This window comes from Penaeus monodon, unplaced genomic scaffold, assembly GCF_015228065.2.
Source record: "Penaeus monodon isolate SGIC_2016 unplaced genomic scaffold, NSTDA_Pmon_1 PmonScaffold_6895, whole genome shotgun sequence".
Taxonomy (NCBI): domain Eukaryota; kingdom Metazoa; phylum Arthropoda; class Malacostraca; order Decapoda; family Penaeidae; genus Penaeus; species Penaeus monodon.
The window spans coordinates 4193-16744 of record NW_023661989.1 but is presented as its reverse complement, the minus strand read 5'-3'; the positions used below and the strand labels follow the sequence as shown (position 1 = coordinate 16744).

General features: G+C 38.8%; 1 pseudogene; it reads left to right on the top strand.

Annotated features, from left to right (window-relative positions):
* Positions 1–2584: 2584 nt before the first annotated feature.
* Positions 2585–4727, top strand: LOC119571564 (annotated as a pseudogene).
* The last annotated feature ends 7825 nt before the right edge of the window (positions 4728–12552 follow it).

Genomic DNA, 12552 nt, shown 5'->3' with positions numbered 1-12552 from the left:
CCCCTTTCGGGAAAGGGCTTTTTTCTCGGTCAGAAAGAGTGGAATCTCTGACAGTTTGGTTCATCCGGGCGATGTCATCCTCGTTTAATCTAACCCTTTGGATGCTGCGTGTGATGTCAGGGAGAGTTTAGAAAGAAGGGGTGATTCACATGCGATTTCTGTCTTTCGGACATTCGCTTTGCATTATGTCTTTGCTTGTTTGTCTGTTTGTTTTCTGTCGGGCTGAATCCTCTCTCTCTCTCTTTATATGCATATATATATATATATATATATATATATATATATATATATATATATATATATATATATATAAAACACACACACACAACACCAAACACACACACGCACACACGCACGTATTCACACACACACACACACACACACACACACACATTCACACACACACACACACACACACACAGTGAGAGAGAGAGGGAGAGATAGATAGATAGATAGATAAAGAGAGAGAGAGAGAGAGAGAGAGAGAGAGAGAGAGCAAAAAGACATGGAGAATTAGGCAGACCGATAGCCGGGCAGACACACGCAAACCAAAAGACAGAGAGAGAAAGGACTAATGAGAGAGACGAAGAGAACTTGGTAGAAATATATCCTGAAAAGAAATATATCCTGAAAAGAAATATATCCTGATGTGGAGGCCGACAGACATCCATCATTCCCTCAACCGCGCCGAAAGATACCAATGTTTTGTTGCTATTTTCGAGTCAAGATAAGCTCAATCTGTCAAGAAAGACGGACAAGGAAGCTAATCTTCTCAGAACGGCGCCCTTATGCCTTTTTTTTCGTGAAATTATTTTTGCTCCGGTTCGTTGATTCCCCCCCCTCCCCCCCCTCCAAGTCGATGCGGACGGTAAAAAATGATCCTTTTTGGAAGTTCGTTTGTAAAACTGAACAAAGTATCAATCTTATGGAAGTAAATCGAAACAGAAGCCAAGTGAAAAGGTCTGTATATTGAAGGGCAAATGTAGACAATGAAGGGAATATTACGTGAAAATGCAAAACTAGTGCAGATACGCCATTCTTATCAACGTTTTTCTTTTCCCAAATATGATTGAGAACATTTGCGGATGAGAAGTCAATACAAGCATTGCATGCTCGTATATATACCTGCTGTTTATATCTCTCTGTATCCTCTTTCTTCCACTATCTATATATAATTTTTACGTTTGTATAGTTCTGTTACATCTTACGTTCCCAAATGCTGTATTTAACAATTTTTCCTCTTTTTGATTAAACAGAATTATGCAATCACTGTGCTTAATGCACGGCTATAGGTCTATGTATTTCTATCTTTAAAATTCATAAAAAACAAACGAATTAGGCACTATCAGTCATCTTTTCTTTTTCTTTCTTTCACTTCTCCTTTATTTGCGTCTGCCGTTATTATTCCCCAGCTAAGCCATCCCCTTCCAGAGTTCAAAAGCATAACGTTTTGAATCGGCCAATAAAAACGCTTTGGCAACTTGAGAAAACCTAATCTACTTTCTGCTAGCCCAGTAAACAGCTAATTATTCTGGTAAAATTTCTTTCTTCTTTTTAGCTGGACAAAGAAAAAAGAAAGATAACAAAGATTCTTATAGCGTTTGCATTAGACTTCATTTTTTTTTCCGTATCGTAATATTGTTTTTGAAGCAGGTAATGAAGTCTTGATAAGGCTAGCAAATTAGGGAACTCCACGTTATTATTATGCCACCACCCTTGTTACTGATATTATCATTATTAATGTCATTATCATTATTATCATTATTATTACTATTATCGTTATTATTATACTATTATTATTAGTAGTAGTACTATTATCATTATTATAGTACTATTATCATTATTATTTCAATTAGTATTATCATTACTATATTATTATTAGCAGTACTATTATTACCCTTTATTCATAATTATTTATTTATACATTTATTTTCCATCATCATTATTTTCACCTTTATTGTTATCATTGCGATAATCATCATTATTACTGTTACCATTCTTTGTTCATCATCGTTATTGTTTGGTTGTTGTTGTTATTTGATTTTTATTTCTTTGATTATCGATTTCATTATCAGTAATATTGTTATTATTATCATTACTGTTATTATTTTAAGTAATATTATGGTTATTATTATTATTATTATTATTTATTATTATTATTATTATTATTATTATTATTATTATTATTATTATTATCATTAATATCATTATTATTATTATTATTATTATTATTATTATTATTATCATCATTATTATTATTATCATTATTATTATCATGTTTATTATCATTATCATTATCATTATTATTATCACCATCATTGTTGTTATTATCATTATCATTACCATTATGTTTGTTATTGGTAGTTGAAGCATAACACTATTACTGTTACCCTTCATTACATTCAATAACAGTATCACAATCCTTAATATCATCATATCATCATCATGATCATTACCATCATTATTATCATGATCACTGCTATCATCATCATAATCAGGATCATAATTGGCATTACTGATATCACTAAAATTATAATCATCAGCAAACATCCTGTAATGACGCGCCTTAAGGACACTGTTAACAATGGAAACCCAGGACAGTGAATACACAGCTTGTTACAAGGGACACTGGACAGGACAAATGATATTCCATCCGGATGACTCAACTGGCGTGGTTAGCGTATCTGACAGCGGTGTCCCGTTGAGCTCCTGTCCGCGTCGGAAGCCGCAGACGAGGGACAGGTGGTTGAAGGGAGGATTAAGCTCGGCAGGCTGATTGAAGGCCTCTAGATGGCTGAGGAAGTGACGTGACGGACTGGCGCAGGTTTAGTCCAGCAAGGAGGAAGTTGAACCGCGGCTTTGCGAAGGGAGAAAGAGATAGATAGGCAGAAGGGAAAGAGAGAATATGGCGATGTCTCTCGTGCCGAAGAGGAGTGGAGAAAGAGAGAGTAAAATAGGAATGCAGACACTCTCCGCACCATTCCATCTTAAACAGAGAAATTCAAGGCAGTGGGGGCACGTGACCATAAAAGGAGAAATTAAAACTTAGATTTAATATGCTTTGTCTTTACTAGCGTAATACTAGTAATGTAGAGGGCTAATGAATTACTCATATCATCATTACCAATATCATTATCATTAATGCTATTGTCAAATTATTGTTACTGTAATAATCATTATCATCGTTATTATTTTAGTAGTAGTTGTAGTAGCAATATCATTACCATTATAATTGTTGTTATTATTTACAATCATTCTAGTTATCATTCATATCATTGCTGTTGTCGCCATCACCTCGTCATCCTCATTACTGCTACTGTTTGTTGTAGAGGGTTGTTTATTTACTGCTACTGTTTTTGTAGATGCGTTTAACTCAAAAACAATACATTCGCCGCTATTTGTTCTCGTGGCTTTGCGAGTGGGCAGCGAAAGCAAGGTGTCTGAAATATGGAACCAAAGTTTCGAAATAAAAAGAAGCGGGCGAGGGGAACTAGCATAAAGGATGGGGAGAAAACAGAATTGATAAATAGAGACAGTCAGAGAGAGAGAGAGAGAGAGAGAGAGAGAGAGAGAGAGAGAGAGAGAGAGAGAGAGAGAGAGAGAGAGAGAGAGAGAGAGAGAGAGGCAGGGGAGATGCTCTCAGCTTCCCTCCCATGCATGTGTCTGCCCTACTAAAGCACGACCCACTCTAATCCTTCTCGCCCGCGGGGTCCTTTCAGAGCGGCTACTGCAGCAGCGAGGCGTGGGACCAGATGCGCACCAGCTACAGATGGTGCACGGCTGCATGTCGCTGGCGGTGTGCGTGTTCGGCTCCATCGCCAACATCATCACATGGTGGTGCTGACGCGGCGCTCGATGGTGTCGCCGACCAACGCCATCTGACGGCGCTGGCCATCGCCGACCTGCTGGTCATGGTGGTGTACCTGCCGTACACCATGCACGTGTACGTGTGGGTGCCGCGGGCCATCGAGTCGCGCTTCTCGTGGGGCTGGGCCGTGTACGTGCTCTTCCAGGCGCAGTCGAACCAAGTCTTCCATACGATCTCCATCTTCCTGACGGTGACGCTGGCGGTGTGGCGCTACATCGCCATCGCGCTGCCGCAGAACAACGCCTCCTGGTGCTCAATGAAGAACACGCAGCTGGTGATCGTGCTCACCTTCCTGAGCTCGGTCGTCTGCAACATCCCCAACTACCTCAACATCGCCATCATCCAGAAGGAGTACGAGGGCGCCATGCTCTACTTCGTCGGCTTCAGCGAGCTGGCGCTGGCCAACGGCGGCCTCCTCAAGAACATTAACTTCTGGATCTACTCCGTGCTGATGAAGCTGCTCCCGTGCGTGGCGCTGACGGGGCTGTCCATCGCGCTCATCCAGGAGCTGCTGTTGGCGGCCAAGCGGCGCGCCGCACTCATGAAGCGAGCCACGGTGGCGCGCAACGCCAACGCGCAGCGGCAGGCCGACCGCGTCACCACGATGCTGCTGGCCATCCTGGTGCTGTTCCTGGTGTCGGAGGTGCCGCAGGGCATCCTGTGCCTGCTGGCCGTCCTCCCCGACTCCGGCTTCTTCAAGTGCTACCAGCAGCTGGGCGAGATGATGGACATGCTGGTGCTGTTCAACAGCGCCGTCAACTTCCTGCTGTACTGCGCCATGAGTCAGCAGTTCAGGAACACCTTCACGCAGCTCTTCAAGTCGTACTACGTGTACGCGCCGTCCCTCCCGCAGAGCTGAAGCCCATGCCCGTGAGCGACGCCCCGCGCGAGAGCAACAACACCTGCATCACGCACGTGTAGCCGCCGCCGCACCAGGCGCCTTGCTCACGCATAGTTACAAAGCGCCACATCCTTACATGCACACAGGAGCGCACGCGCGCACACACACACACACACACACACACACACACACACACACACACACACACACACACACACACACACACCACACACACACACACACACACACACACACCGCACACACACACACACACATACAGACATGCACAGATATATATGTGTGTGTAAATCCTCACTTATACATAAAATGCTTGGAAATGTGAACAGGGTTTTCTCTACAGTTTGACCTTGAACCTCAAGTGCTCATTTCAAAGTTTTTCTTCTGTAAACAGACAGGAAATATCCCTACGACTAATGTAGGCCTAATCCCTGTCACTTCTCCAATGTATATCGCACACAGCAAGTATATAAGCAAGCGTGTGTGTGTGTCTGTATATATATATATATATATATATATATATATATATATAAAATATATATATATATATATATGTAAACGGATATATACGTACACAAATACATACGCACATATATGAATACATGCCTATATATATATATATATATTATATATACATATATATATATATATATATATATATATATTATATATATATATATATATATATGTGTGTGTGTGTGTGTGGTGTGTGTGTGTGTGTGTGTGTGTATGTTGTCTCTGTGTATTTATGTATAAATATATATACATACATATATACATACATATATATTTTATACATATATATATAATGTATACATGTGTGCGTGCGCACTTGTGTGTGTGTTATGTGTGTGTGTGTGTGTGTGTGTGTGTGTGGTGTGTGTGTGTGTGTGTGTGTGTGTGTGTGTGTGTGGGGTGTGCGTGTGCGTGTGCGTGTGCGTGTGCGTGTGCGTGTGCGTGTGCGCGTGTGCGAGTGCGTGTGTGTGTGCGTGTGTGTGTGTTTGGACGCTTTCATGGTGAAGCAACGTTGTGGATTTGGAGGGAAAATAGTATACTGCGTTTTTATTTTATTTATTTCTTCTTCTGTCAGTCTGTCTGAACTGAGGATCTGGTAATACTAGCTACTAGTGTATCGCAGCTTTTGTGGTGAAATATCGCAAAATGATTGTTCGATGTGGTGTCAGATATGAAAATCGTAAAAGTGAACAAATGTTAGAACGAGACAGAAACTGCATTTTGACAATACATATTGAACTTGCCAAGAAACGATAGAGGGCAGAAAAGTGGCCAAGAAAGGGAAACCACAGACAGAAATGATCAAAACGAGTACTTTTGACACGTGAACGGGCAAGTTACTTCCCCGAGATGTGTGAATAACTTGCTCGTTGCCTGTTCTGTCTCTCCGTGTCAAACTCCACCCCAGTGAGAGGGTGAAGTGGGAGAAATATCTATATTATAGTGATACCATATGAATTATGAAGCATTCTAAACATACCCTGTACATATACTGTATCTACAATAATGAATGTCATCGTCAGCTCGTTTGCTGGTGAGCTAGACAACGTGTATGATCTAGCGATAAAATAGCCAACTTCGCTCTAACGTTCTTCTGTCCAACAACGAAGATACTGTAAAATGTTGAAAGTCTTGAAATTTTGGCAATGATGAATATGTGGTTACACCCTTTGCATATATATATATTATATATATATATATATATATTATATATTTTATATATATATATATATAAATATATACATACATATACACCCAAATATGTATAGCGAGAATTCTAAAAAGCCCTACCTGATGTACAGTATGGGACAAGAGACATTAAACTTTTGGGTGTATATAAGATATATAAATCTAAAGAAAAAAAAGTATATAAGATTATGTAAAAATATTTATTTTTATTACAGAAAAAAAAACAAAGCTATTGAGGAAAAAAGTTATTTGAGCTAATTTTGTAGAATGTAGTTGTAAAAGGCTACGTGTTATATAATTTACGGGTATGTTTTTAAGGCGTAACTTGTTCCATGTATTTTTTGGGGTTGTATTCACGGAAATTGGTGTTTGCTTTATAGAGAATCTGTTTTGCTTTGAGTTTTTCTTAAAAAAAAAAAGGAGTGATTTTTTCGGTGTCCGATGTAATTGGCTCTGTGCTTCTTTAAACCTCAGCCATGTTATAAATTGTTTTGGATATTACATTTTATTTCGTGATTGTCACCTGATTTTTTTAGGATATATTAGCATACACCATTAGTTCAGGGAAATCTGGGCGATGTATAGGATTCTTTTTCTTAAGAACATCAGAACCTCTTATTTTCGTTTCTTTTATATGGGGAAACTCCTTGAGGAAACGAATTGGGAAAAATGATATTTTGTTTGGTCTTATTTTCTTTTTTTTTTTGAAAGATAGAAATAACAGAAATTGGGAAAATACATTATATATATCTTTCCAGTTAGAGATATTCACTTTTTGAAGTCTTTGTAAAAAATTCATAAAAAAAAAAACCGAGAAAAATACGATTTGGCAACCTTAGTTATTTGGAAATCGTTTGTATATTATTTTTTTGTGTATTTTATATCTACGTGTGCTCTTGTTAACTTTATTTTCAGTTTGATCTCGACCTTTCTTTACTTGGATATTGTATTTGATAATATCCATTTCTTTTAGATGCTTCACTCTGTCTGTAATGCCCATATAAGGCCTTTTTATTTGTCTTTTATCTAAATTAATTTTCAGTTTTTTCTCATGGTTCTGTACATTTTTTTTTCTTTCTTTGCCTCCGTTCGTTGTCATCGATTCTCGTAAAAAATGTTCACTTCCTAATTTGTGGTCTTGGTTTTCTTACTTTCTTAATACCCTTTCCTTTCTCTCACATTTTCGCTTTTATTCTCCCTCCTTCTTCCCATTCTCTCCTTCCCCTCCTCCTCCTCCAACACTTCTACCCCCGCCTTTTTCTGCTCTTCTTCTTCTTCTTCTTCTTTTCTTCTTCTTTCTCCCCTCCTCCTTCCTCCTTCCTCCTCCTCCTCCTCCTCCTCCTTCTTCTCTTCCTCTTCTTCTTCCTCTTCTTCTTCCTCTTCCTTTCCCCCCTCGTCATCCTTCACCTCCTCCTCCTCCTCCAACCCGAGTGTCGAGGTTGTTTGAAGGTCGCCTTAGGAGCCCGGGGCTGGACACCAAACACCTCTCCACACTCAACTGTTATTCTTGGAACCGACTCGAAATAAAACGTATCCTTAAGGCTGATCTTCCTTTTATTCATTCCTCAAATAAATGGTGAATGGGAATTGGGGACAAATAAAAGAAAAGGAAAAAAAAGAATGATATAAATTGGTAAATTTGATTTGATTTGTATCTCGGGTTCATATATAAAATACTTAGTGGATGTAAGAATAATTTGAGATAAGGATATTCGCGGAAATGGGTGAAAGTAGAATATGGAAAGTCTATGGACAGAGAAATATATGCTTTGTAATCTGCCTTTGAATTCATACAATATAGAATATGTGAAAGTGTCTAAATATATTCACGGATACACTTACTATTTTTTATTCTATGAATTGCGGATAAATTCATTAATATATATATATGGGTATATATATGTTATTACATATATATATATATATTATAATATAATATAATATATATTATATTATATATATAATCATATATATATCTTTTTTTTTTGATAGGATCGTGGGGGGATATGAAAGCTGATCCCGATCTTATTCTAACAAAAATGTAAGCGGATTAGTGAAACCGACTCGACTCTTGTTTGTTTCCACGTCGCCTCTGAAATCCATGTCGGTCATGACTATATTTGTCATGAATAAAGCAATTCTTTTTCAATTTTATTTGTCCATGATAAAAATATCAGTATTTTCTAAAAGTACCCCCGTTTTAAACAAAAAACAGTAGATGTTCCCGAAAATATCGACCAGTTATGGACAGGTTTAAGTTAAGCTAATATAACTTCTATATGTTTTCAGGGTTTTAGTTAAATGGACATGACAGGTTTTAATTAAACAAACGTGACGTCTCCGTAAGCAGACATTTGATCCCTGTTCCACGTCTTTCAAATAGTTTCGGGTAAACTGACATGACTTTTTTAGATAAGTGGGTGACTCTGTAAGCAACATTTGGCACCAGTTCCACACCGTTCCACATAATTTCATGCCCTGGAGTCTTTCCACCTCACGACTGGACTTCAGGACCTCAGACACAAGTCAGGTCGGCCTGTTACAGCTGGTCGTCGTTAATCGGCAGCCCGCCACTTGTGTATACCTCGTCTGACCCCGCGCATACACGGCCTATGAGGGAGGAGGGGCAGTTTTTGGAAATAAGGGGGGAAGGATAAGTCCCGAATGCGAAGCTTACGCCGGCTATGCCATGAGGGAGCCCGGCCTGTGTCGACTAATGACGACTCGCTCACGGTGTGACAGCGGGTGCTGACTCGGCGAACCGAGTCCTTACCCGCCGTGGTGGGCCCCGCCACAGCAGTAACCTCCGCCCGACAATTGCGTTCTTTTAAGTAGGGGGGGGGCGGCAGGGGAGGGGGAGGGGCAGGGAACCTGCTACATTTTCCATGAATATAACAAATTTGCATGTACGCGCGCGTGGGTGTGTGTGTGGGGGGGGAGAGAGAGAGGTGATGGTGGGGGGGGGAGGGAGGGGGAGGGAGAAAGGGAGAGGAGGGGAGGAAAGAAGGAGAGAAGGGGAGGCGAGGGAGTGGGGGAGAGGGGAGAGAAGAGGGGGAGAGGGAGGAAGAAAATAAATAAAGGAAGAAAGGTAAAAAAAATAAAGAAAAAGTAAAATATATATTAGATTTTTATAATATATAAAATATATATAATGTATATTATATATTTATAATATATAATTATATATTTTATATTATAATATATTATTATATTTATTTTATAATTATTATATATTATATAATATAATAAATATATCATATAATACTATATTTTATAAAATTATATATAATATATTAAATAAAAAAAAAAAAAAGATATATATTATATATATATATATATATATAAAATTTTATTTTATTATATTTTATTTCATATATATATATATATATATATACATATAATATATATAAAAATATATATATATTATTATATAATATATATATATATATATAATTATGGCCAAAAAAGCCCCTAAAAATCATTTTTAAAAAACCCCTTTGAAATTTTTGCTCCTTTAATAAAATTCATTAGATAAATTTTTTTTTTCTCAGACCGGTAACGTTTGTTTTTAAAATAATTCTTATAAACCTTTTTTGTATATTCCAGCATAAGAATATATATATTTTAATCCAATATATATATAATATTGTATTTTATATAAATAATATATATAAAATATATTATTTATTATATATTTAATATTATTTAAAAAATCTTTTCTTGTTTTGATTGGTAAACAAGAATTTATTTGTGTTAATTTTAAAAAACGTTTCATTTGCATAATTTCTTAATTTTTTTCATGTTTTTTTTTTTTCGTTTGTAACTAACATCTTTCCCAAAAAATAAAAGTGTTGTGTGTGTGGAGTTTATTTTTTTATATATTATTATATATATAATTATTTATATTTATATATAATATAAAATATATTGTTTGTGTGTGTGTGTGTGTGTTGTGGTTTGTTTTGTTGTGTGTGGGGGTGTGTGTGTGTGTTGTGTGTGTGTGTTTATTGTGTGTGGTCTGTTTTTTGGTTGTGTGTGTGTATGATTCTACACCACCCACACACACAACACAACACCACACACACACACACAACATTATATATATATATATATATTTTATATATATTTATATTTATATATATATATTATATGTATTTTGCGGGAAAAGGGGCCCCGCAACCCTCCTGAGAGGTCCCCAAAGGGGTAACACCAGGTTCCCGATAGCCCGATCACCTCGGGCATTGCAGCGCTCCCCATCGTTTGGCTAAGTATTTGGCAAAAACCCTCTCCGGCGCTAGGGGTCACAGTGATTCCCATCTGAAAACCCCGGGGACCTCATCAGACGCCCCAAAAAAATTCCGGGTGTAGAATAAAAACTGGTCATTTTGATGTAAAAAACCCCTTCCCAATGCCCAAATTCATAGATATATTCCCTCCTCTCTCTCTCTCTCTCTCCTCTCTCTCTCTCTTTTCTCCTCCTCTCTCCTCACTCTCTTTTTCTTTTCTCTTCTTCTCTCTTCCCCTCCTCCCTCTCTCCCTCTCCTCCCTCTCTTCCTCTCCTCTCCCCCCTCTCTCCCTCTCTTCTCCTCTCTCTTCTCTCTCCCCCTCTCCCCCCCTCCCCCTTCTTCTCGCTCTCCTTTCTCCTCCCCTCTCTCTCTCTCTTCTCTCCTCTCCTCTCCTCTCTCTCTCTTCTCCCTCGCTCCCCCCTTTTTTCGTTCTCCTTTTCGCTTTTTTTCTCTCCTCTTCTGGTTTGCTCTCACTTCAAAAATGTTGGCGTTAATGAAGCTATTTTAGTGTATCAACTCGCTGTTTTTTAAACCCTGGGGGTGCTACAAAGCGTTTTAGTATTAAAGCTTGAAAAATAGGAAGAAAGAAAAACGATAACAGGAGAAAGGGAAAAAACGAAATCCTTTTCTTGTTTTGGGTGGAAGAGAGGATAGGGTTTTATGGGGGAAGGGGGGGGGGGGGCAATAAAAAAAGAAAAAGAGATGACAAAATAAAGAAAGATTGAAAAGTCGGTAGGAGTGTGGAGCCACTCGACCCACACACACGTACACCACGACCATACTTGCATATATGCATGCCAACAATACCCACGCTCGGTACGCAGCCCCACCCCATGTAATTTTAAAAACACCCACGCGCGGTAATTTCCAAAAGTGCTTATATTCTGGGTAGTGCTATGATTTTTGCTCCTCCCCCCCCCCCCTTCCCCCCCCCCCCCCTACTTAAAAAAACGCAATTTTCGGCGGAGGTTACTGCGTGGCTGGCACCACGGCGGGTAAGGACTCGGTTTAGCCGGTCGCACCAGCTTCACACCCGGGGCAGTCGTATTAGTACACAGGCCGGGCCCCCCCCTCATGGCATAGCCCCGGCGTAAGCTTCGCATTCGGGCTTTCCTTTCCCCCTTATTTTCCAAATCTGCCCCCTCCTCCCTCATGGGGTTTTGCGCGCGTGTCAGACGAGGGAAAACAAGTGCCGGGCTGCCGGGGGGGGAAAAGGGGACCGTTAACAGGGGCCCCCTGACCCGGTTCTGAGGTCCCCGAAGTCCAGTTGGGGAGGGGGAAAGATCCACATGAAAATTTTTGGAACGGAGTGAACTGGTGCCAAAAAGTCTGCTTACAGAGTACCTCACTTTCTAAAAAAAAAAGTCTGTTTTAGTTTACCCAAAACTTTGAAATGACGTGGAACGGTATCAAAAGTCTCTTACGGAGACTCCGTTTGTTAATTTAAAACCTGTCTGTCCATTAACAAAAACCTAAAAACATAAAATTATATTGCTTAATTTTAACCCCGCCCAAAACGGTCGATATTTTCGGGAACTCTATTTTTTGTGTTTAACTGGTACTTTTAGAAAATACTGTTTTTTGATCTGGACAAATAAAATTGAAAAGAATTCTTTTTCTGACAATAATAAACCGGGCAGGGATTTCAAGGCGACGTGGAAACAAATAAAGGTCGAGTTTTTTTTCCCAAAATCCGCTTACTTTTTGAAAAGAATAAGATCTGGATCACGTTTTCATATCCACCCCACCCCTTTTAAAAAAAAAAAAAATTATATTATATTATATACTATATAATACATATATTATATTTAAATTTTATATATGTAATATAGATA